This window comes from Podarcis gaigeae, assembly GCF_964106915.1.
Source record: "Podarcis gaigeae genome assembly, chromosome: 4".
In the NCBI taxonomy this organism is placed as follows: Eukaryota; Metazoa; Chordata; class Lepidosauria; order Squamata; family Lacertidae; genus Podarcis; species Podarcis gaigeae.
In genome coordinates, this window is record NC_139677.1 from 58,384,580 (window position 1) to 58,409,877 (window position 25,298).

The window sequence follows — 25,298 nt, forward strand, 5'->3', positions numbered from 1 at the left end:
AGTAATGTGCAACAATAATTAGCCAAATCAAAATATAACCCAGGGAAGGAAATTCCATAAAGCAGGAGGAAACAACTGTCTCCCATTTCTTGGACATGTTTACAAGTGCCACCTGTGTCCCCACAGCAAAGTATTAGAAGGAAATATTCTTCTGTGCTATGAAAACCTGGGTCACGTGAACCTGACATGTGCACCATGAGCCTACCAATTCAGCATTCACCCCAGCGTGCATGCCAAGTCTAAAGGATAATCATAATATAATAATAATTTATTATTTATACCCCACCCATCTGGCTGGGTTTCCCCAGCCACTCTGGGTGGCTGCCAACTGAATATTAAAAACACAATACAGCATTAAACATTTAAAACTTCCCTAAACAGGGCTGCCTTCAGATGTCTTTTAAAAGTAAGATCTCAAATCTTGGCAGGATAGGGTGACCCAAGAAAGCCTTTAACCTAATAATGCACCAGATATTTATCCCACCAAATGTTAAATTTCTCATTCTGGTCCATACTAAAATCCAGTTAAACCAATCAAAAGGCCACTCCAAACACAGGACTCCCGGCAATATGGAGTAGGCAAAGAAGTGCCTAGGCCAATCAGGAGCTTCCCACAAAATTCTTAATCCGCCCCCAAACAGGCAACTAGCAAAGGCCATAATGCCGAAGGAGAATAGATGGCACAATGAGAGGTGAGGAATGACTGAGGGTGGAGCCAGCTTATTGTGGCATGTGAATCTTCCTCGACTCCTCCAAAGGGCCAAACCATCCTGAACCTTCTTCCTGGGTAAGCTGGGGTGCAGCAAATACACTCCCACTCAAAGATGGGAGTAGCATTCCTTAAGGTGCCAATTGGGGCATCAGTCATAGTGGTCTGTTGCACTCATTAGTGATTTAGTTTGCCTTCTGGTTTACTCCTAACTTTCTCCTCACATTCACTTATTTATCTGAATCTAGTGGTTCAACAGAGGGGTTAGTTCAAACTTAATTATATGCTATGGAATCTACATTTTGCTAAATATGGTATCAATTAGGTTCTCAAGCACTGTTAATATCACACCATTATTCAAATAAAATTTTCCTCAGCAGGTATAGAGTTTAAATATTGTTTTCATAATTTAAGAGGTAGACAAGGCTGGTTTTTTTTTAATTATTATAGAGATTAAGGTACTACAAATTATGAACTATTCATTAAAATGTGAAACTTAAAAATGTATTGAAGAGAAGGAACAAATTCACAAAATGGCTTTTGTTGAAGAAGGAACAGCATATCAGGCAGCAGTGATTTGTAGGGTACAGTATGGTTAGAAACATGTAGATAAATTATCAGTAACAGAAGAACTTATCAGTTGGGATGGATCCGTTTATTTTTTATCTATATCAGTTTCACAAATATTCATCCATAACCCTGTTCCATCCCATTTTGGTATTAATCAATTTTCATGATGATGAAAATGTATAAAAATCTATATTTCATATAAATATCAATACCTATTTTGAATGTTTTTTTTCCTTACAAAACTTACATTTATAAATGTATTTTAACTTGAAAGTCAAATTTTGAAATGCCCTTTGAGATATTTTTGGAAAGGTAAGAACTGCATGGTAAAATTCAGTGAAATGTGAAACCTGAAGGATAATTATGTTTCGATCCACATGTGTTTGTGAGATGCTGATTGTGACAAGCAGGATCTGGCTCTTCCCTGCTGGTGACCCGGCAACTATCAGCCAATCAGGAGAGTGTGTGTGGAATTTAAGTTAGATGCGGACAGTTTAATGGTGAGATAGGTACTTGTTGTTTGGGTAAGCAGATGAAGTCTTTGACTGTCTGAATGGGCTCAGATAGGGATTATCTATCATTGGGATGATTTGGTCTCAGTTAGAGATTGGGGTTGCCTGTGGACAGATAAGGTTCTGATTATCTGTGTGTAGTTGCCAAACCTGGCAAAATGGTTTTGATTCTCTGAGGGGAAGTTAAATCCTAAAAGGGGGTGATGGGTTTTACTGGTTAGAAGACTAATAGCCATTTTAGGTGGGTAAAGTCTACCTGAGACTTGGTTCAGTAAAGACTGCCATTTAAAGATTCTCTGGAAATACATTTTGTATAATACGTTTTCTGCCTCACATGTGAAACCATCGAGTGTAAAACCTTCATGGAGGGTAATTAAATATACATACAGTTTTGTCCCAGAAGTACGTCCTCATATTTTAACCTCTGGGTGGGAAGTGAGTGGATACAAAGCAGCCTTACCAGAAATATATATTGCTGATTATTAAACACCTGGACCACATCTACCAGTTTCTCCTTGATTTTTGACTCAGTTTCTGAGGTCACAATTGAGCAAAAGTGTACTGACAATTGGGCCTTTTTTTCTGTAAGGAGTAAATTATTGTGGGTATTTTGCACTTGACAATTTTTTAATGAAAACCTGCTTCTTACACACACATGGAAGAGAGCTCCAGTGTGAAAGAAAGAAAGAAAGAAAGAAAGAAAGAAAGAAAGAAAGAAAGAAAGAAAAGTTTTCCTATGCTTTGCCTACAGAGAGCAAAATGAAGTGGTTCATTTGATTCTAGGGGAAGGATGTGGCATGTGTCGTGTTGAGGAATGAACTGCTAACAGTTCATAGGAATAATTTCCTTAATTTAAACTCTTTTTTAAAAAAAGAACTCATGTCAAACTAAAACTTTCTTTTTGCCAGAAATGATGAGTTCCCTCTCCATAGAAAAATCACAAATAGGATTCAGCTGCAGCTAGACTCAGTGGGGAGCCGCCACTTTCATTCTGTGCCCTAGAGAGTTGAAAGAACTCCGAAATCACGTCGCTGCAGGCAAATGTAGAGCTGGGCTATTTATTTTACAAAAATAATAAGCAGTAGGTTCTCTTTTTATTTTTTTTAAAAGGATGACTTTCCAATGAACCTGGAGGCAAAGCATGTGCACACTATTTAATTCTGCTTCCTCTTTAAATTACTCTGAATTTGTTCAGCCCATGTTCCATCAGTAAGTCACCTGTTGCTTCATGGTGGGAAAGTTAGGGAACATTAGTAATGGTGCTGGCTCAGGGCAATGGGCCATCAGCATTTTATTTCTAGCTGTGCTTAGGTCTAAACATTTCCTGTGTTTTAGTAACAGAGCCATGGCCTGAGTGTTGAGTAATAAAGTACTGCATTCTTTTGCTTAAAATTCCTTAGGAAGATGTACTATAACCTGACACTGTACTGTGTAATATATACTGAAATTGAACCTATGTAAAAGCTTAAGTAAGACTTTAAGATTCAAACTAGGGAATACACAACCTGATTGGGTAACCTAGAAGTTATGTCTGTTATTTTTGCTCTTTATATTATTTAAATATACTAGTGAGAGTTCAACAGGGCTGTAACCACTCATACTGTTTTCTGAAATCCTCTGGAGAGCCAGAGGATTCCGTTGCTGGGTCTATTGGAGTATCCTGGTATGATCAGTTTGCCAGAAACCCATGGTATATGCATATTTAACATCTGTGCACGTTTAGTAAGCTGAAAGGGAGAATGGCCAAAGGGTAGAAAACTGCCTGCATGCAACCAATTCTTCACAGTAGGTTATAATGCGATGACCTTCTCTAAGAAGTACACTTACCGCTTAGCGATTTTAACCATCATTTAATGTGAAAAGGCTATAATCAGACAAGTGCCATGGTCAGAAGCCTGTAAAGCAGACTATGCATTCAGAAATAACCTCTGATTGGTCCTTGGCTACTGCAGAAGAGGCATGTTTGAAATGCTGACCCCCTGAAGAGCAATTTTAATGGATTGAGACAACTTTGTCTTTCATTTCTGTTAATGTATCTGAAGCACAGGGCAGGAATCTTACTCTCATTCCAGAGAAAGTCTTCAAACTCTGACCTGCCTAATTTATCTATTTATTTTAAAGAGCTACTGCCTGCCTTTCATCAAATGGGGTGGGAGTTTTCTTTAAAAAAAAAAGACACCCTGAAATTAGTTCTAATGCTTCCATAGAAGGTTGATTTCAAAAAGCTTAAGGAAAACTGGGTGAGATCCCATAGTTAGTAATACTCAAAGAAAAGGGAGTCCAAGATGGATGGGAGTTTCTTAAAGGCACAGTTTCAGACAATTCCAACAAGAAATAAAAGTAGGAGGTACCTAAGGAAACCATTGTGGCTACATAAGGAGCTTACAGATGAGCCGAGATGTACTGTACGAATGGCATGTATAAGAAATGGAAGAAAGGATACATCACAAATGAAGAGTATATACAGTAAAAAACAACAACCCAGTGGGACCTAATTTGAATAATAGAGTGCTTGGTATCTGGTGGGCGGGGCTTGTGTGTGGCCCCTCCCTTCAGTGTGTGTTCCATTATGTTCAGTTAAGAATGTCAGTTACGAGGGACCAACTCTTGGTTCTTGCCTCAGACTTGCCTCATGTTGGAGTATTTAGTTTCTCTCATCATCTTATTTTGTTACAGTTTTCTTAATTATTAAAGCTTAGTTTACATTTACGTGAGCCACTTATTTTTTTCTCAAAAGGAAAGGTGTGGAATATCCTAAACCTGGGTGAGTGAGGGGATATTCCCAGTTTGCCAGGAGGATTGGTTTTGTTAATCACTCCCCACTTCCACAATGTGTACAAGTACCCAACAGTTCATCCTGGAAAAAAGTGACAAGTAGGGTGCCATAGGGTTCTGTCCACTCACTCTGTTAGGTGAGTGGGGCTGAGAGACTTCAAAGAAGTGTGACTGGCCCAAGGTCACCCAGCAGCTGCATGTGGAGGAGCGGAGATGTGAACCCGGTTCCCCAGATTACGAGACTACCGCTCTTAACCACTGGCTCTCTTGGATGATGGGATGCTTATCATGACTTGGATGATGGAACTGAGGGGATGCTTATCAAATTTACAGATGACACCAAACTGGGAACAGTATCCAATGCTGCAGAATACAGAATCAGGATTCAAGATTACTTTAACAGATTGGAGAACTGAGCCAAAACCAACAACATGAATTTCAATAGGGGCAAATGTAAGGTTCTGCACTTAGACAGGAAGAACCAACTGCACAAATATAAGATGGGGGAATCCTGGCTTGTTAATAGTGCATGTGAAAAGGATTTAGGGCTCTTAGTAGACCACAAGCTTGACATAAGTCAAAAAAGTGATTCAGCAATGTGGGGGTGGAAATATAATGCTCTTCTAAGTTGCAATGACAGTAATGTCCCAATCAAGGGAAATCATTGTACAGTTCTGCTCTATTCGGCCTTGGTCAGACCACACCTGGAATACTGTGTCCTATTCTTGGCAACACAGGAAGTATATTGACAAGCTGGAATGTGTGCAGAGGAGAGCAGTTCAGATGATCAAGGGTTGAGAAACCAAGCCACCTTAGGATCTTTGGAGGTTTTAAACCAGACATTGGATGGTCACCTGTCATGGATGCTTTAGTTGAGATTCCTGCATTGCAAAGAGTTGGACTAGATGACCCTAGAGGTACCTTCCAACTCTAAATCCTATGATTCTTCTTCATCATCCTCATCAAAGTTGTTTGTGTCTGTTCTCTGTACATATCCTCACCAAATTTGTCACAATGGTTCCTGAGAGCGAGGAACAGATTTTTGTGTATGTTTGGATATCATCTGATGCTATTTTGAATCAAGATGGCTGGCAGAATTTTTCTAAACTGCCTTGATTTTAATCATTTGTCTCAAAATTGCACCGATCTTTCTTTCTTTCTTTCTTTCTTTCTTTCTTTCTTTCTTTCTTTCTTTCTTTCTTTGAATCCCCTAACAATGCCAGACACTTTCTGTTTTCTGTTAGCATTCACATAAAACAGGTCTAAAATATCTAGAAAACTACAAACTGACTGGCCACAAATAATTATTCCCTTTTTCCATCTGAAATTTAGAGTCTGCACAAAAAGAGGCATTTTAAAAACACACTCAGTCACGTTGTAAACAGGTGAATAAGCATATAGTACTTGTTCCTTGAAAAATAAATTTGATGTTTCATATTCCCAGGAATAAATTGGACTAAAAATAATGTTTGTGTGGTGTGTTACATGACAGGTTTGTAAAGGAAAATTTCAAGTTTCTGCAGTCTACGATCCATGGTTAGCACTAGCAGAGCACTTTGGGATGCAGTCCCAATATCAATGGCTTACAGGAACTCCTGGAAACCTCTCAAAGCAACTTCAGTGATGGCAATTAGGCTGTGACCCAGCTCCTTCATCTTCAGTTGTTAGAGGGCTGTACGAATAACATGACCCAAAACTTTATAGTAACACTTTCATCTGCATTCTGGAGCATTTAATTAAATTTTCAATTAATCATTATTTGAATGTTGGGCCTCCTGCTGCTGCAATATATTTGATTAAGAATTAGGCCATGTGTAAGCCTACATTAGTAAACCCAAATTAAGCTTTTCATAAAAGCTAATTTGCCAATCACTGCTTTCAGACCAACAAAACACTAGAGGGATTTTTATTTTATTTCTTGCAGATTATGTGTCTCTATTTAGGACCTTTCTTCCATTTTGATTATCTATAATTCTGTTAAATTTATATTATATTGCTGCAGCTTTTCTGAAAAATACCATTCATTTTCAAATGATAGGAGGCTAACCTATTAATGCTATACAATTATTGAGTTTCTGTATCACTGGATGTGGTCAGTGGCCATTTCATTGTGTACTCACCCCATAAGAGACCAATAGTGCAGTAAGATTATTTTAGACACTGGATTTAAGGGTCTTACATGAGGTGTGTGTGTGTGTGTGTGTGTGTGCAGGAGGGAAGGGGGCCTAGGAGGTAATTTACTTCACTTCACTTCTGAAGAAGTGTGCATGCACATAAAAGCTTATACCCAGAACAAACTTAGTTGGTCTTTAAGGTGCTACTGGATAATTTTTTATTTTTTTATATATTCCAAATGTGGTAAGTCCTGTGTTTGTGGACCTTCATGCTCATTTAGTTTAGTTTAGTGTGACCCTGGCCTTTTGTCCAAAAAGCTCTGCCTTGATAACACCACAAGGTAACAGCACTTGGAAGTAAGCACAAATGCCATCTTGGCAATGTGTGCTCATTAAGGCTGATGGGCAACCACAGCAGAAAACATGGTACCAGCTGATGCATTATCACGCTAGCTCTATTTTGTGACAGCTTTCATTGAGAAATCAATCAAGGCTAAGATACTGGAAAAAATCAGTGTGTCTTTGAATTCTAAACTATTACAATGATCGAACTCTTAATCCTGTGTACAATACTGGTAACCCTTGCTCACTTATTTTAACCAATTCTGATTACAATAAGCACAGAAAACATTAAACATATTACAAAGCAGAAAGATAAAAAGACGACTAAGGATTCACATTCTCCTTTTATGCTTAAAATAATCTCTCTTTGTGTTTAAATTAAGTGTATTGTTGCCATAGTAGGTGAGAATGCATGCCCATTAGTTGATGAATAATGGTATTATATGACATATAAATAAAAAACATATTAGCTCCTTTAAAAAGGAATCACAGAATGGCACTAAATCCTCTGAAGAATTCATCTTGGAAAGTTCCTGGAACACGTGACCTGATTTATTTGTTTGATACATCTTTTCTGAGATACATTTATTGCTCTAGATTCCTCTCTTTAAAGAAGTGAAGTGGATGACCACTAGGGAGAGGTCATTTTTGGTGGGGGCACTCTAGTTGTACTATAACTTCTTCAGGGGGGCTCGACTAGCACATATGATAAGGTCTTTTCAGTGCCACATGAAAACTATTTTAGTCTCTTATACCTTTACAAATTATGTTTCAGTGTATTTTAGTCTATGGAACAAATGGCTTTCAGCTGGGTTTTATCATTGTAAAATAAATTTATGCTGCTTGTGTTGACTTTATGCATATAATTGATAGGCATATTGCTGCAATGTATCTGGTTTTTGTTTCTTTTAAAAAAGTGAACTTCCCAGAGACTGTGGTTAATGGGCAGACTCGAAATGTAAAAAAAGGATAAAATAATTGATTGATTCTCCCACAAGATGCTCAGTTTCTGAGCTTTACTGAAGATTATCAGCCACTTAAAAGAGGGAATTTCTGAAGGAGTAGTTGCTTATATGTCATAAGTCTTAAAATGAAACAGACACTACCACTTGCATGGAAAGTAAAATATCATGTATAGTATATATCCTTTTTATTTATTTTTTAAAAGGAGGAGGAGTACTGAATAAATTTTAGTAAGTAGTTTTGGAGATCATTATGATTATTTCTCTCATGGGACAAATTAAATACCAACATATGCATTCATTTTATAGTTGTTTTGGAAGCATAGTGGTGTGAAAAATGGGCATAAAGAAAACCAGAAACCAGGAGACAGCTCATATGCTATAGCATATAACTGTGCTTACCCATGAAACATTCCCCCCCCCCCACAATATAGTTCAATGCATATGTCCTAAGTTATTGCTTTACCATAGGATGACTACAGGTAGAGATGGGCAAATGTGACCATTTTGTGGTGCTTCAGTTTATCATATTTCCAATCTGAAGTTCAGTTTCTCACATTTCCAGCTCAGTTTGTGCTGGGGGTTTTTAAGTCATCATGAAAATTCACCAGCACTTTAGTACAATTTCTCCTAATTCAGTTTTGACTAATGTACACATTTTTGCAGAACAGTTCCACCTAATGTAATGCATTTTTGTATGTTTATTTCATTATCATGTTAGCTTTATGCAGTTTACCCTAGAACATACATTTTTGTACACATAACTTGGCTAGATAACTGTACTGCAACAGTTGGAGAAGTGTGAATTTCAGAAGATGGCAATGTTACAGTTTTCATATTGTTTCGGAAAGTGTGAATTAGATAGGTTCACATCGAAATGACAACTGAATCGAATTTCTCCTTCCTTTTCTGGTTACAGGATCCCCATCCCTGCTGTACCACATAAATTGACTTTTTCAAGGGAGGGTGTCCACTTGCACATCACACAGAAAGAGGAAACACATCACAAAAAAGAGAACAAAAGCAGTCATGGATTTACATATATAACATTTGCACACCCTATTTTTAATGTACTGTATAGATGTACATGTAGAAATATTGGGTGAGAGCTAGCTAAGTCATTCTCAGAGCAGACCTGTCCTGATCCACCAGCCATAAGGTGAGCTCATGGGAGTGGTTTGGTTCAGGGATACCAAAGGACGTCCAAAATGCCAGAGTGATCAGTACTGGGGCTTTATTATAAGATAAAGTAAACTTACAGTAAGTCAGCCTGCAAGGCCCCACTGCTGTGAAAGATGTGGGACAGACACTGCAACACTGAAAGGTCAGCCTGACTAGTCCACACTCAGGCAAATGTTCATACATTCTTTAAACACAAAACAGCATGTGTCTGTTTACCCAGAGTCTCCCATCACACCTGGCTGGTGAAAGCATAGGAGACAGGCATCTATGACTTGCAGATAGCTCCCCTCTCTGCACCAAGAGCCCAACGTCCCAGGCCTCACTGATATGCTAATTGGCTTGCTTTCCTTTTGTGCGTATCTCCATGGAAGTCCAATATACCCATGAGCTCATTCCCACAACAATTAAAAAATAATCTTGAGGTGTTCTTGACCACCAAGATGGCATTTGCAAGCCTCCAGGAACATTTCACCTTTGGCTTAACACACAGAACCATTGCTTTTAATGAGTCTACTCTGAGTATAATGATCATTGGATGTCACCCAATTGCTGTAACTTACGTAGAAATATGCTACAACTGTACGGAAAACTGTGTCTAGGTGTCCTGTGTGTCTTTTATCCTGGGCATCTACAAGACCCCTGTTCTCCCTTATTATGATTATTTAACTTCAAAATAGTCTTAAACCAGGCAGCCCTTCAAGTAGAGGACTCTCTTCTCTAAATAGTACACATGACCACCCTAACTAGGAGCCACTGTTGCTTTTATGCAGACATTCTGTAGCAGAGTGCTGGTCCACAATTCAAGCTCATAATATGATGTAGCAACAGCACACAGTATCCTCACAGGGAAGCAATTTTGGAGTTGCAAACGATGAAGTGACTTTAGTTTATAGCCTTCAAAATATACAATCTACAGTGTGTGTATTCAGCCTGCGTCAGTGCTGAGAAGGTCTTCTTTCTCTCGTTTAATTCATGAAAGTGGGTCAAGATTCCTTTTGTTTGGAGATATTTATGTTAGCAGGCAAGTGAGCAAGCAGAGTAAATTCAGATTCCATTAGTCAGATGAATTTGAGCAGTGCCACCTCAAGATAAAGTGTAAACAGGTGTAGGATAGGGCTTTGTGACCTGCTCCATGAGCTGAAAAGATCACCTTCGGGGAAGATAATGCACTTCCTTGTGCTCATTTAATCCTGATCCCCTTTAGAGCTCAGGCTAACAGCTTTGTTGAATTATTACAAGCACATTCTCAGGTAGAAAAGGAATATTTTAGGAGCCAAGCTGGGATATCAAACTCCTAACAAAAGGGCTTTTTTCCTGCCTAATAGCAAACAAATAACAGTAATCAAATCTGCTGGAATCTAAAAGCACATCAGTACCATTTCTTGAAGGTAGAATAAAAGACAAAGTGACATTCACTAAACAGAAGAGAGGCAAGTGAGAAATATCTGAGTATCTGGTCCATGTTCCTGGAATGGTTTGATTGTTAATCTAGATCTGCAGAGAGATATAACTGCTGTTACATTTCTTAAGGGGTCAAAATTAGGGGTGAAGGGGAAATAATTCAGATTTTTGCAGTGGACCAACCCAATCTTATGATCTTAAACTCTATGGTCTAGAATTGGGGACAAGAGTGCCCTGCAGAATGCTATAGCACAGGTGCCAGGGTGTCAAAAAGCACTCCTTCAACAATACTCCATGGACTCAACCACACAGGTAAGACTGGAACAACTGCAGTACACAGCCTCCAATACCTATCCAACACAGACAACACAGGATACCACAGGTCAGTGGTATCAAAAGCTTATGAGAGATCATGTTAGAGTAACAGGGTTGCATTCCCCTGCCCCTCTCCTGATACAGGTAATGCAACAGGGTGACCAAGACTGATTCAGTCCTAAAACCAGATGGAAATGCTAATGCTCAAGACTGAACCTGTCTGTACACAAAGCATGTGCTCTACCATTGAGCTAAGTCCCGCCTCCCACTCAGAAACGTACAACAATTACCCTCCCATTTGTTCTGCCTGTGTACTAAGGCATCTAAAGTGATCAATCTTCCTAATGAATAATGAATGTGACCTAGGAAGTAAGCAAGAGCTACTTGGGATCAAGTGCTTCCCTTTGTAAACAGTTATCTATGGTTGTATAGAGGACCCTATTTTTAAATGTAAATAAAAGATGCTTACTTGAGTTCAGCTGTTCTTGCACTTCATTCAGAAACTTGTATGCCTGTGCCTCCTTTTTTTTAAAAAAAATGTTTGTATGTTGGGCTTCGAATGGCTATATAATCCTTTTACTTTAACCCAAGCAATGTGAAAAATTGTTTTTAACATTTGATGTTGATCTAAATGATTTCTTTAAAAGTGCTTCCCCTTCTGGTCTATAGGGACAATAGCATTTTTAAAATGTACTATTAACCACACAGAAAAGAAGTTATAAAAGTATTATTGTCCATAGAGTTGAAGGATGGGAACATATTGCATCTCCAGGGAAGCCTATGAGCACAGGCATTTTGCTTTTTAGCATAAAAGACTGTTTTCTCTTGCAAGGCTGAAACATCCTTCTGTAGGTTGCTGGTTGATATCCATCACAGCAGAACACATGGCCAAGATACGGGCCAAGAGTTTTCATCTGGAAGCACTGTGACAGGTATTATTATGAATAACTAAGCTGTCTGTTCAACTCTTCAGCATCACGTTGGAAGTCAGAAGATGGCAGTCTTCACTCGTCGAAAACTCTGCAGAGCTAACAACTGTTCTTGAGGACGGAAACATAAACTATATCGGCAGCTTACTCTGTATATTTAGTGGCTGAATTTTAATTTGAAGTGTGGAAAATGTTAATTAAATTCCTTGGGCTTTGAAATAAGTAATGGCAAAATGGCTGCTAGTGTTTTACTACTTTGAACAGAACAAATAGTTGGTAGCATTATATTTGTTGCCCTCCCTTCCTATTGCAAAATAAGGACCTTGGAAGATGAGAAACTCAAGGAAGAGGCATACTGTAAGCAGAGCAGAGCAACCCACTTTCAATATTTTGAAGGACAAACTAAAACCACCACCACTCCAATAATCTTGTGAAAGCCCTGCTCTGGGGGGTCATGAGAACCCCCAGAATGGCATACAGAAGGAAAGTGAAGATGATTTTGTCTGGCAAGAAGAAATGCCTACACTGATGCAAGTATGGTCACATCAGAACTTACTGGCAGGTACTAGAGGCATTGAGCAAGATTCATAGCTTCACTAGAGACTCTCTTAGAGAGTCTTGGGCTGCTATTTCAAGGCTCAGGCGGCTCAAATAATATTGAGAGAAAACAAGAATGATTTTTTTAATCAAACGTGCAGAAGCATGAATGCATAATAATCCTAATGCTGAATATGGATGCACCTCTGATGGTCACTGTTCTGTTTCTTTCTTATTGACCTTGTCCAAATGACCTACAGTAAAAATCTCTATTTCAGTTTATTTTGGCTGAAGCCTATATATGGCCACAATCCAGTGATGTAAACTCAACTTCTGCATCATCTTGGATGTAAATAAGGTCATCTTCCCTCTCTCCTTCTCTCAAACTCATGCACTTTTTAAAAATCCAGCATGACAGAAACTGTTTCACTATGAAATGCTGGAGGCTCGCCTGGCGCCTTTGTTGTATATCTTTAGGCAAAACATTCCTCTTCCCACAGGCCTTTGGCTAATTCCACAATCTATGCCCTTTCAGACTGTGTGATGGTGTCGGTAGTTATTCTTTTGGTTGTTGTTATGGTATATATTTTTGTGCTGCCCACTGACCCTCCGATGAAGGGTGTTATAAAATTCAATAAACGGATAAAAATTAACCCTATTTGCAAAGTGGTTGGTTTGTCAAAAATGTTCCTGTGAAAGAAGCTGTGTTGACATTAAGCCACACCCACTGTGACATATGGCCCTAGAGGGTTGGCCGTGAGTCAGTTCGGCACTTGGACTAAAATAGTTTAGCCACTCCTGCACAAATGGAAAGAACAGTGCAACCTGCTTGTGCCTGTCAATACAGAAATAAGCATTTTAAAAGGAAACCCCCCACAAGCATTTGACATTTATTAATATTCTCTTTCTCTTTTAATATTTTCTTTCATGTTTCACATATTTATAACATTTTATACACCACAGCTCTCAGCAGAAAACACTTTCAAATGCAGAAAGTCATTGAATTTTGCTGTGTCTTTTTACAGTTGCATTATTAATGTAATTTCCTTTAACTGCTGAAGGCTGCAATCCTATATCTTCCTACTTGGGAGTATCCATTGAGTAGGCATGCATAGGATTACTCAGTTAATATACAATGGGATTTGTGATTGCTTGAGGAGGTAAGGATGAAGCTTTGCTAAGTTTCTAGCTAGCTATTCTGAGGTTGCCTCTAACTTGATTCCATCAGTGTTGGGCTCTGAAATGTCAGTCGTGCCCTGTGCAATGCTAAAATTTGGTGGCCCTTGTCTCTTTTGCTCTGTTGTGGTTACTCTATGCAGTGCAGTGCCCGGTGTGGCCAAACCGATTGTGCTACCCTAAAACCGTCTCTGATTCCATGCAGAGCAGATAACATGACAAAATTGACTAGAGGGTGTGAGACAGAAGAACCCAGCGATGTGGCAAATTCAATATGTGCCCATTTACAAATGCGAGCTTTATTATTTACAGAGTAGTTAGTTAGACAAACTAAGTACATTGGCAATATAAAATTCTTGCTTTTAAGAAGGTTGTTATATATAGCCATTGGGACTTCTATGGAAAAACTTCAAAAAACATTGCTTAGATAACTTAAATATTTCTTTAGAAATGATATCCACAATTGCATGGGAAAATGTTTGGCACCATTATGCTATCGCTTATTTGTATTCATTTTGCAGCTCTTTTATTAATGTCTAGTGACATAGTCAATAGAGAAATTTTATGCTACTGTTCTCTGGTTAAAAGGAAATGTTCGTTTTTTTCCTTTAAAAAAACGACTTTATTTTTTTCACGTTATTCATCTTCTGCTTGGGATTTGGCTGGAATTCTAAAGTAAATGTTTAGCAGAAAGGCATAGAAATAAGGAAATTGAAATTATTTCAATTACTTAGCTCAACTGCAACCCAAACTAACCTTTATAATTATTTGAGAGGAGAGATGCAATACCACATCAGAAAAAAACCCTGCAATTGCAAGAACATTGGATTTTGCATGCCAATGGATTCTTTTGAAGCAAACACTGTAACATCCCAAAATAGCTGAACATGACTGTAGTGATGAAATTTTCTCATATTTAAATATGAAAGGATGAGATCCATCTCATTTCACATATAGTTTAGCTCTCTCCAGAATCATTTAGATAAAGAAATTTGTTAATAATTTAATCTTATGGTAGTATTTTCTGCATTTCAGATGAATTATTTCTCCTCAGACCCAAGGATAGAAGAAACTGACAAATAAGAAGTTAGTTAATCATGGCCACAACTTTCTTTGAAGAAATAATGTGGTTAGCAGCTTCAGCGTTATATAGGATGGCATGGTTCAGGCCCCAGTCAAGTTGATGGCCTCCTGGTTTATAAAAGAAGGGGATCAGGCTTCAGTTTTGGCATTGTTGTTGACTTCCCTGATCACCATCTCCAGTTAAACTGCTTGTCATTGGTGTGGACAGCAGTTAGCCACTTGTTGGTGGGATAGGATTGGGAATTTTACCCACATGTACAATTTTGGTGCTGTGCTGTGGTTGACAACTGTTGGACCTAGATTTCACTGTACGCAGTGATAACATTGGGTTGTATACATAAGGATACAACTGTCAACCTAGCAGTTCAAAAGCACACCAGTGCAAGTAGATAAATAAGTACCACTGCAGCAAGAAGGTAAATGGTGTTTTCGTGCACTCTGGTTTCTGTCACAGTATTCCGTTGCACCAGAAGTGGTTTAGTCATGATGGCCACATGACCCAGAAAACTGTCTGTGGACAAACACCAGCTCCTTCAGCCTGAAGCAAGGTGAGCGCCACAACCCCATAGTCGTCTTTGACTGGACTTAACCGTCCAGGGGTCCTTTACCTTTTTACCTGTATCCATAGCTGGGAGGTTGTGCTCACCCTACTTCTGCCCCAGCCTTGTGTCAAACTGTGAAATGAAACCCATCCAAGTTGTGGCCATTTTAAACTCACAACCACCCTTTGTAATCATTGCTTCCACACAACTTCTGTTATGCACGGAAGTGCAATGAATTTGTATGCTAATTATGTGCCTGTTGTATTACAAAGTAATTTCTTTGTTTTTTCCTGAATCTATTGCTAATCAATAGATTCAGTGGGTTACCTTAAGTTATAGGGGCATGGTCTTCTCTCTCTACCTCCTATACACAATTGTAATTTTTTATAAACTTCTATCTGCCTGAAGTTCCCAGTCAGTTGTATTTTTCTTAAATAAATAAATTACCACAAATTCTTTCACTTTTTACTTGTAAAGAAGGCACACCATCCTCCAGATCATTTCCCCCAGTTTATATATATATATATATATATATGCAGGTTTTGGTGTCCTCGGGTGTCTTCCCGTGTAAAAGTTGGGGTGTCTAGGCGACGTTTCGACGAGGTCTCACTCGTCGTTTTTAAGGGATGGCATCCAATTTCGTTGCACTTGTGCAATGTTGCACTTGTGTAATGACAATAAAGAATCTATCTATCTATCTATCTATCTATCTATCTATCTATCTATCTATTTGAGATACATTGCCACCCCATCTCAATATATATATATATTGAGATGGGGTGGCAATGTATCTCAAATAGATAGATAGATAGATAGATAGATAGATAGATAGATAGATTCTTTATTGTCATTACACAAGTGCAACATTGCACAAGTGCAACGAAATTGGATGCCATCCCTTAAAAACAACAAAAGCAACACAACAACAACAACCAAACAAACCACATTCCAGCCACACCCACACCCACACCCATCAAACTCCCAGGTCACACTATCGAGTTACTGCATTTAAGAAGGCCACAGCTCTTGGATAGAAACTATTTTTCAGTCTATTTGTCCTTGACTTGATGTTTCTGTATCTCCTGCCAGAAGGCAGTAGTACAAACAGACTGTGTCCCGGGTGAGATGCATCCTGCAGGATATTGTTTGCTTTCCTAAGACAGCGGGAACCGTACAGTTCTTCCAAAGATGGGAGGGGATGACCAATAATCCTTTGGGCTGTGGTTATGACCTTCTGGAGCACCTTCCTCTTCCTAGCTGTACAGTTGGAGAACCAGGCACAAATACAGTATGTGAGAATGCTCTCTATGGAGCCTCGGTAGAAGGACACCAGCAGTCTCTCACTCAGATTGTTCTTCTTTAAAAGTCTGAGGAAATAAATTCTCTGCTGGGCCTTCTTCACCAGAGCAGTAGTATTTGCGCTCCAAGTCATGCCCTGATCGATAGTCACTCCCAAAAACCTGAATTCCGCCACCCTCTCCACCCGTTCCCCGTTGATGCAGCCATACCATAGATTTGTACAATTATGCTGTATGTTATCCTTTCTATTCTAGCATATTGTGTATAGAGGAAGAGGAGGAGTACTTCCAATAAGTGTACATACAATTATGCTGCATGTTTTCCTTTCTGTTCCAGAATTTTGTATATATGGCTGAGCATTCATGTGGCTATCAATACGTTATTCACATTAGCCCTTCTCTTTCCTCAGGGTGATGTCTGTCTAATTTTTGCGTCTGTAGGTATCTCTACAATACTGAGAAAGTAAAATTAAATTTTGTCCATCAGCAGCTACTGCAAATGATAATGATTGCTGAGTGCAGCAGCTGAAACTTTTCAGTTAATGGTACTCTTCAGGAGATCACACTCAAAAATAGTACCAAAAAAGCTTTAAATGGGCTCCCAATATGCTCCCAATGATAGTGCATATGAGTGGGTGGCCCCAAACTTGCTTTCAATCACCACTTCTGCATTATAAGCTGCAGGAGTTTCAGGCCCCCTGCTGTATCTCCGGCTGCTAAGGTGATTCTCATTTCTGCATCTGGACACAGCAAGTACTCTGCCTCTTGATTTTATTTTTTAAAAATATTGTAAGCTTCATAGACTGGAGGGCAATTCAAAAAAGAGGCTACAGGTCAAATTCTCAGCTGGCGTAAACTGTTGTGGCATTACTGACAGAATTAAGCTCTTTGACTCTAGCTAGTATTTTAATAGGCTTCAAAGGCAGATATCGAGTCACAATATTTGACAAGACTTGAGGATCTTACATCTGGAAGATTGTATTTTGATACCACTGTTTCAGACTCATGGCTATTTACACCCCCCAGTAAAATAATCTCTGACTGTGCTATGTATTGATGAAAGAAACAACTTGTATTTGATAACACACAACTTTTGATCCTTCTTAGTGCAGATTTCATGCCTGCCTCACACACAGAATGTCTCAGAAGGGGAATAAGATTTCTGCATAGTATTCTACGACGTCTTCAAAATGTATGTGATATTTTGTACTTCAAAATACATGCCTTAAAATTTCCCTTTGTTGTGGATGCCACTGACTGATTTGTGAATTTTAAAAACTTAGAATCCAGCACATCAATTTAGGGGGGAGAGTGTACAGTCATGTAGGCTGTGATATTTATTCAGGTGGGCATGTGTGAATATTATTACATTTATAGTACAGTCCATATTTTTCTGTCTCTCCCCCCCTTTTTTGCATTTTTAGTCCATAAGGGATGCATGGGGTGTTAGAGGAGAGGTAGTACCTCTAGTCTTCACACATTATGCCCCCTTCTGAGGTAATTCATCCACCTGCACTCAGCTCTCACCTGTGGCTTCTAGATGTTGTCAGCATGCAGCAACAGTCACACCACAGGAATGGCTTTTACTGGCTGCTTAAACCAGGAGAGGGTAGCCAATGCATCTCAAACCCTTGGTTAGGGACTTCTCCTGCATGTGGAGACAAGCTCTAGCAGATTGAGCAGATGAGACCAATGGTGCATCTACTCAAAAAATCTTTTGAATTAGAGCTTGAACATCACTAAGTAACTTCGGCGAGACTTGGGATGCTGCTGCTTAAAAGCATCTCACTAATTTCAATGGCACTTTGAAGGGATACAACAGCCAAAATGGAGGTTTCTGCACATGCTGTAGAGGTAAATGAGGGGCAGTTGGGGCTCATCAACCTGGGAAAGTAGCCCATCTAGGAGAAGGAAAACTTTGTTCCTAGACCTCAGCTGCATTGCAGAATATCTTTGGGAGAAGAAAAGACTAAGGAGTAAACCCTACACAAATCCAGAGTGGAATCCCTAGGACAGTTGGATGGTGTTCTACATGTCTCCTTCCAGCAACTCCTACAGCTAAGCTGGTGCCAAATGTATTGCTCTGTTTTCCTTTGGACCACATCAGCAAGGCCAAGAGGGGAGTCTGGGCAGTCCAAGCCCTCTGTGCACACTGCCAGGGCTTGCAGTCAGTTCCATACTGCTAACATACTACTCCAGGTTTGACTTCACCCCTGGAGGCACACTCCTTTTTTCTCTTGAGACACACAGATACCAACAAGTCCATAAGCATAATTCCATTTTTTTTTCCTGAGGGACTTGAAAACATTCTAAGCCATCTCTGGTATGGGAGATGGGAACAGCCATGGAGGAAGCTGTCTGGGGAAACCAACTGACCTCAGGAGCCTATACAACCACGAGGTAACCAGCCCTGGTAAGCAGACTTGAAAAGTTCCTACGATGAAGCCTTTCTGTAGGTTAAACCAGTGTTTCCCAACCTTGTGCCTCCAGATGTTTTTGGCCTACAACTCCCATCATCCCTAGCTAGCAAGACCAGTGGTCAGGGATGATGGGAGTTGTAGGCCAAAAACATCTGGAGGCACAAGGTTGGGAAACACTGGGTTAAACTGAGCTTAATTGTCTGACTCTCTGAGAAAATATGGGCTATTGATCCCTGATCATTGATCAACTATCAGCCAGGCATTATTTTATTTTTTAAAGTTATATACATAATTGCCTACCAATTCCAAAGTCATGTAGATCTTGTTCCAGATCTTTATCATTTTGACATGGATGAGGCTCAGCTGGCACTCTTCAGCTCATACCGCTGTGTTAAAGGTGAGAGGGAAACATTTGCCCCATAGTTTAATCACCCATAAATAATGCTGATTTGGCCATCACAGTTGTTTGGCTGGTTGAGCACAGTAGCACACTGTGCAGCACCAAATTTAATGCTATCATGCCTCAGTTGTGCCTGCAATAGGAACACAGAGCCAAATGACTCTTTCAGATTTTAAAATGCACAGGCTGTATGGGGGGGGGGGTTGTGTAGGGCTATCTATGCAACAGTCTTACAGCTTGTGTGTGTGGTGGGGGGTGCTCCTGTGGCTTTTCAACTGGGGCATCGGAAGGAATGTTTGTTTCTAGCCTAATTATAGTGACAGAAAAAGAACTGTACACTACTTGGGCTGAAAGTGGAGCAAATTCCCCTTCATTCTTCTATAAAAGAAAAAAAAACGAACAATTACTGGGGGGGCAGTGTACAGTTAGAAGGTTATTGTGCACTTACAATGATTTGTGCTCATGATGTTATTGGGGTAGTTATTCACCTTACTTTCAGTACTGCTTGCACCTGCAGATCTTTTAGGACAGCCATACTGTTAGAAAATGCCCTGGGGTGTCGGCAACCCCCCAGTCCTCTGGGCGTCCTCTGGTGAGCATGGTTCTGGGAAAGCTTCTCCCTTCTTTTCCAGACACCCCAGTGACAGAAATCATAATGATTTGTGCACACTATTCTCCTGGCATCGTACAGCAATAAGCAGGAGACTCCGTAGTTCCATTCTATGTTTTATTTACAGACTTTACACAGAGAAAGCATCATGGCGACCGTTCTCTTTCAGCCCCGAGAGAACCAACAGAAGTGAAAATACATTCTAAAAGTACACGTACAGCGGAGGAGATAAGATGGTCTTCCTGTTCTCAGACGGTCATGTGAATTATACCAATCACAAAATGCAGCCTTGGTGGACTGATTTACTGCTTCACCCCCAATGCATATCCTGTGGCACCCTACTGGAATCCTATAACTTTTCATAGCAAAAATGTTCTTGGTGCATTGGTGTGTCTTTCTTTCATTGTGGTATTCTCTGCAAGAGTGTCACCAACAGTGAAGTAACATTGGGGAAGCATCACACAACTAATAAGGGAAGGTGTTTTGTTTTTAAAAGTAGTCTTCTCCTGGGTGAGTCAGATCCAGATAATGGGTGTGGGTGGATAAGGGGGAAATAAATGGTATTTCTTAAGGTGGAGGTGGGTAAGTCATGTTAAGGGGGATTCAGAGATCCAATAAGCCTTTCCAACTCCATCATTGTCTCTCCCCCCTCCCCACCCTTGTTTAATGAGATTCTTATTGGACAAGGTTATTTGAAAGCATCAAATATTCATGTGACCATATTTAGGACAATTACATTCTAGTAGGCTAAAAACTGTGATAAATCGGCTCTAAGAATAGACATCACTGTTTATTTTATCACATGTTGATTTTTGTGAACTGGAATCCTATTTCCTGGCAGGATCTATTATGTAGTGGAGTTTTAAGCATGTTAATATTTATTCTCGCAACAAGTCTGTAATATAAGGTGAAGATCCAGCAACTGGTTACTCAATGAGCTTCATGGTTGAGCAGGTATTTGACCATCTCTCTCAGGTCAGGTTCATCAGTTTATCCACAACACCATCCTAGCAATCTAAAGATGAGTTTTTAAGTCCATGTCCTGCTGAGCACAGGCACAAAAATTATGTGTGTGGTGAGGTCCCATGGGAAAGAATCATTGCTCCTAGTGTCTACCAGAAGTGCATCTATTTTTTACCAAAAAAGAGAGAAAGTAACCGCAGCATAATAATCAGCAGCATGCAAAAGGCAAAACTCAGAAGCTAAGTGAAGCAGTATTGTATATTGTATTCTAGTTTTATCACTGTTATTATATAATAGAGTCTCTATTATTTTCTGTGTTGTTTTGAATTTAGCAATATTTCATGCTGTTCCCATGAAAGGAAGAAAGTTATATGCCATTAAAAATTTCACCAACAATTGTACAGGAAAATTGACCAATTACTGAGCTAACTCAAAATGCGCTTTTACAATTATTTTTAATGGCTTTTACCCCATCTATTTCTGGAAAGTGTCAATCAATTTCTGCAGATCTGCCTTGTATCTGTCTGGTGCATATTATTTTACATACCTTAAAACAGACACATACACACAGCACATATTTATTTTACATCTCGGGTTTCTGAGTCCATAATTGTTCTTTTTCTTACTCTAAAGATATAAACTCACCCTATTTGAAGATGAGCCATGACTTACATGAATAAATGAAAATCTCACAATGTTGCTTGACACTTTATAATGCTTAATCTGTTTGACGAAATGTCAGTGACCTTCACACGTGGCCTGTTTTCCTGTACTTCAGCTCTAAAGCAAAATGTCAAATACTAGAGTACTTTCGGAGCTACCTCTGGTGAAGAATTTTAAATAGAATTGATTGATTGAGCTTATGGAGGCCCTAGCATGTTTCCTAATGAAGCATCCCTAAATCAGGAGTTACAATAATATATTCTAATATAAGCTTACTCTTCAAGTTTGTTTTGAAAGATATCCTGTTAAAGACCAGAGGATGAGAAACTGCTGAGGTTTCACAATGGAAAACAGAAATGCAGTGTTTATGTGAATGTGCTAGGTGTTCTGTAGTTTACAAGTGAGAAAAGGAAGAACTCTAACAACAACCCATCTCTCTTCAAGAAACCCCTCACTTTGGGGTTTAAACAGTATTTAAAAATACTTAGTTGTGGCAGATTAATTAATATTCATTAATGATTATGACAAGGTCACCAGCATGTCTCTTTCTGACAATGAAGAAGCCAGAGTAGACATGACAAGCTAAATCAGAAATGATGGCATCAAACTGGCATAATTAAACTTGGATCTGATGTGCTCTCATCAAAATCAATGGAGTAGAAGGGTCCTTTTTTAGGCAGCAAAAGATTCCTCGGTCCCCTCCACCAACTGCTTAATAGGGCAGGTTTTCTGCCAGGGCATCTGTTGAGGGCCCAGTCCGCAGCTAGGGTACAAGCAAGAGCCTCCATATACCTAACTGCATGCAGAGGAAGATTCATTAAGTGAGCTCATGAAAAATGTCATGTGCCAGAGCCATCCCAAACCTGGAATTAACACTACTTTTCCCATGCAATCTTTTTCTCCAAGCTTGGCTCACTTTCAGTATCGGAGCCCAGCTGGAAGCAAAAGCAATATTGGGGGTCAAACTGAGGGAAGGTAGGTTGCAAGTTGGAGGGAGTATTCTGAACTCCCTACTAAGACAACCCTCTTGCTCTTAAAGAAGGACTCACCCCTCCTTCCCCATCAGTTCAGCAGCTCCAACTTCCAGTGCATAGGTCTGCCAGCATCGTGCCTAAATTAGGCAGATCTTAGTTCCAGTAGGGACATTGTGAAGAAGATGACCATGTTCTGACAATACAGCTCCAGAGAACCTTGGAGACCTACACACGCAAAGCCCTGTAGGAATCAGCTATATCAACTGGCTATTTTCCAGGAACAAAGATAGTCAATCCAGTGCCCCTTCTGCTCTCCTTCCCAAATAGCTACTTTGCTCTCTTAGATGATTTTCTGTTTGCTTGTGCAGCCTCAGCTCAGTGGGAAGAAATGTACATGCAGCATCTATTGGCATGTTGGGTTTCGTCACCCAGCCAGGGGGTCTGCAGTCTGTTCACATATATCTATAGCTAGTCCTAAGCTGGATCAACTAGTATAAGCAATACTGCTTTCATACATTTAGCCTTACCTGTTCTATTATAAACACTGGCTGCAAAAATAAAAATATGTCTCCCCGCCCCCACTTTAGAAAGCTTTTGTACCTTGAAGAGCATGAAATAGCAGACTTAAAAGACTATTAGTATGGGGAGGGGGGAATCTTTGTATCAGGATGTACCATACAATATTTTTATAACATATAATTTTGCCCTGTCTTATTAATTATATTCAGATGTCTTCAGAGGACAAAGCAATTATAATAATAGATGGTGTAATTACATGTTCAGTGACTATATAATAAGACTGCAGCTCAGACAAATTTGAGCAATATACCCATTTCTACTCAGGATGGCGATACAATAGAGTTGCCTTTCCTGTAGTAAATCTGTCTCATAATTTTGGGATTCTGAATATATTACACTATACAATGTGCCCCCCAAAAACATTTTATGAAGTGGAGTGAGTTTTAGTGTGAAAGAGTCTGCCATGTCCCCTTTGGCACTTTATTTTCAATCTGGTTTGACTTATTACCCTTGAAGATCTCGTCACTTAAAAATTTATAATTTTATTCATTTATTTTATTTGACTTTTATGTGAAAGTTATAAAGAGCACGGACACATGACAGTATTGGGGCTTTACGCAATCCAAGAATCTGTTAAAAGGGTTCAGCAAATTGCTGATTGGACATGGACACTTTTCTGATTCAGTGGATGAGAAAACTTTTAGAATAGCAGCAGTTATCAATCATATTTCAAAGAAAAGGGATAGAGGGTTTGGCATTTTGTAAAAGAAAGGTGCTGCTCAAGCAATTAATAAGAACGTAAGAAGAGGATCAGGCCAATGACCCACCTAGTCCAGCTTCCTGTTCTCACAGTGGCCAACCAGATGTCTGTGAGAAACCCTCAAGGAGGACCAAAGCACAAGAGCACTCTCCCACTCTGTGTTTTCCAGCAACTGGTATTCAGAAGCATTACTCTCTCTGAGCATGCACTGGTAACCATTGGTACCCTTCTCTTCCCTGAATTTGTCTAATCCTCTTTTAAAGCCATCCAAGATGGTGGCCATCACTGCCTCCTGTGGAAGTTTAACAATGCACTCTGTGAAAAACTTCATTTATCTGCCTTTAACTTTCAACGTTCATCTTCTTGAATGCCCACAATTCAAAGTGTTATGAGAAAGGGGGGAAGAACTTCTTTCCTCTATCCAATTTCTCCATGTCATGAATATTGTCTAAACTTTGGTCACATCGCCTCTTACCTTTTCTCTGAATTCACTGCAGCTGCTCACAGAGATTCAGGGAAATGGTGCATGTAGAAAGAGAGTGGCTTAGTGCCCGTTTTTCTCAAGTGTTTGTGAGCAGAGCCTATGGGGTACATTCAGTAGCATCCCTGATGTTGAGCAAAGATTCTTTGACCTAAAGGGGCTTCCTAAAATGGACGGGGTGGGAAGCAATTTTTCATAATTCCCCATTTCCCCTACAGCACCTCATGCCACCTTCCATGCTGTTCCAGATGGTTTCCAAATCCTCTGAAGCTGGTTTTGGAAGCATGGGGAGAGTAACTTTTGGATGGGGATGGATCAGGCAAAATAGCCTTACTTGCATGTCAAGGCCCCGAGCCCTCCCCCATTTGCTGAATAATAAAACACATGACAATTGTGTAATGCAAAGCCTTTTTTGACACAGCTAGGGATTCTACTGTTTGCAAGATGCCAACCTCAAGTTCAAAACTTATGTGTATATACAGTTTCCATGCCTGTAGGTTTTGTTCCATAGGGGATTTAAAATCTAGCAGAGGTTGGGAGTGGGGATAGCATATATACAATCCTTCTTCCATCCTCTTCATGTCTTCAGTTCAGCATCCCCACATTATAACTGTGTGAATGTGCGTTGAATCAAGTTAGATTTACAAGTGGTCATCTGATTGCTTCATCAATTGCCTTACTACACGCTGAAATGTGATCTGAGTGAAGCAGTCAAATGACTATGTTGCCACAGCCTAACTGCAACATTATTTTATCCCTTAGATCAGCACACAAGAAAGGGGAATATCAATATCAAGGAAGCTGAACTTGATAGAAAGATGTTGATTCCTTAGACACTAGACCTTTGGCATAAAGTTAAGAAGGATAAAAAGTTTAAAGAGGGCATTTCCAAGGAAATAATTTGAGGATTGCACCATAGGTCATGTTGTTGCAGCAGCAGAGGGAAGCTAAGTTTTTAACAAATATTTTTGTGAATTATGGAGAAACAGGTGAAGTCTTAGTATTCTTGTGCCCTTGTATTCCACAGCTGTAAATACCTACATATTAATGACCACCTCTTA

The 25,298-nt window shown here is 39.5% G+C and overlaps 1 long non-coding RNA gene across 1 annotated transcript in view; it reads left to right on the forward strand.

The window, feature by feature from the left end:
- Nucleotides 1-489: 489 nt before the first annotated feature.
- LOC310843923 overlaps nucleotides 490-25,298 on the forward strand; it is a 31,999-nt gene continuing 7,190 nt past the window's right edge. The window contains exons 1-4 of the long non-coding RNA XR_014563786.1: nucleotides 490-787; nucleotides 15,062-15,155; nucleotides 17,555-17,639; nucleotides 18,742-18,860. This is a non-coding gene — a long non-coding RNA (uncharacterized lncRNA). The remainder of the gene's footprint in view (nucleotides 788-15,061; nucleotides 15,156-17,554; nucleotides 17,640-18,741; nucleotides 18,861-25,298) is intronic.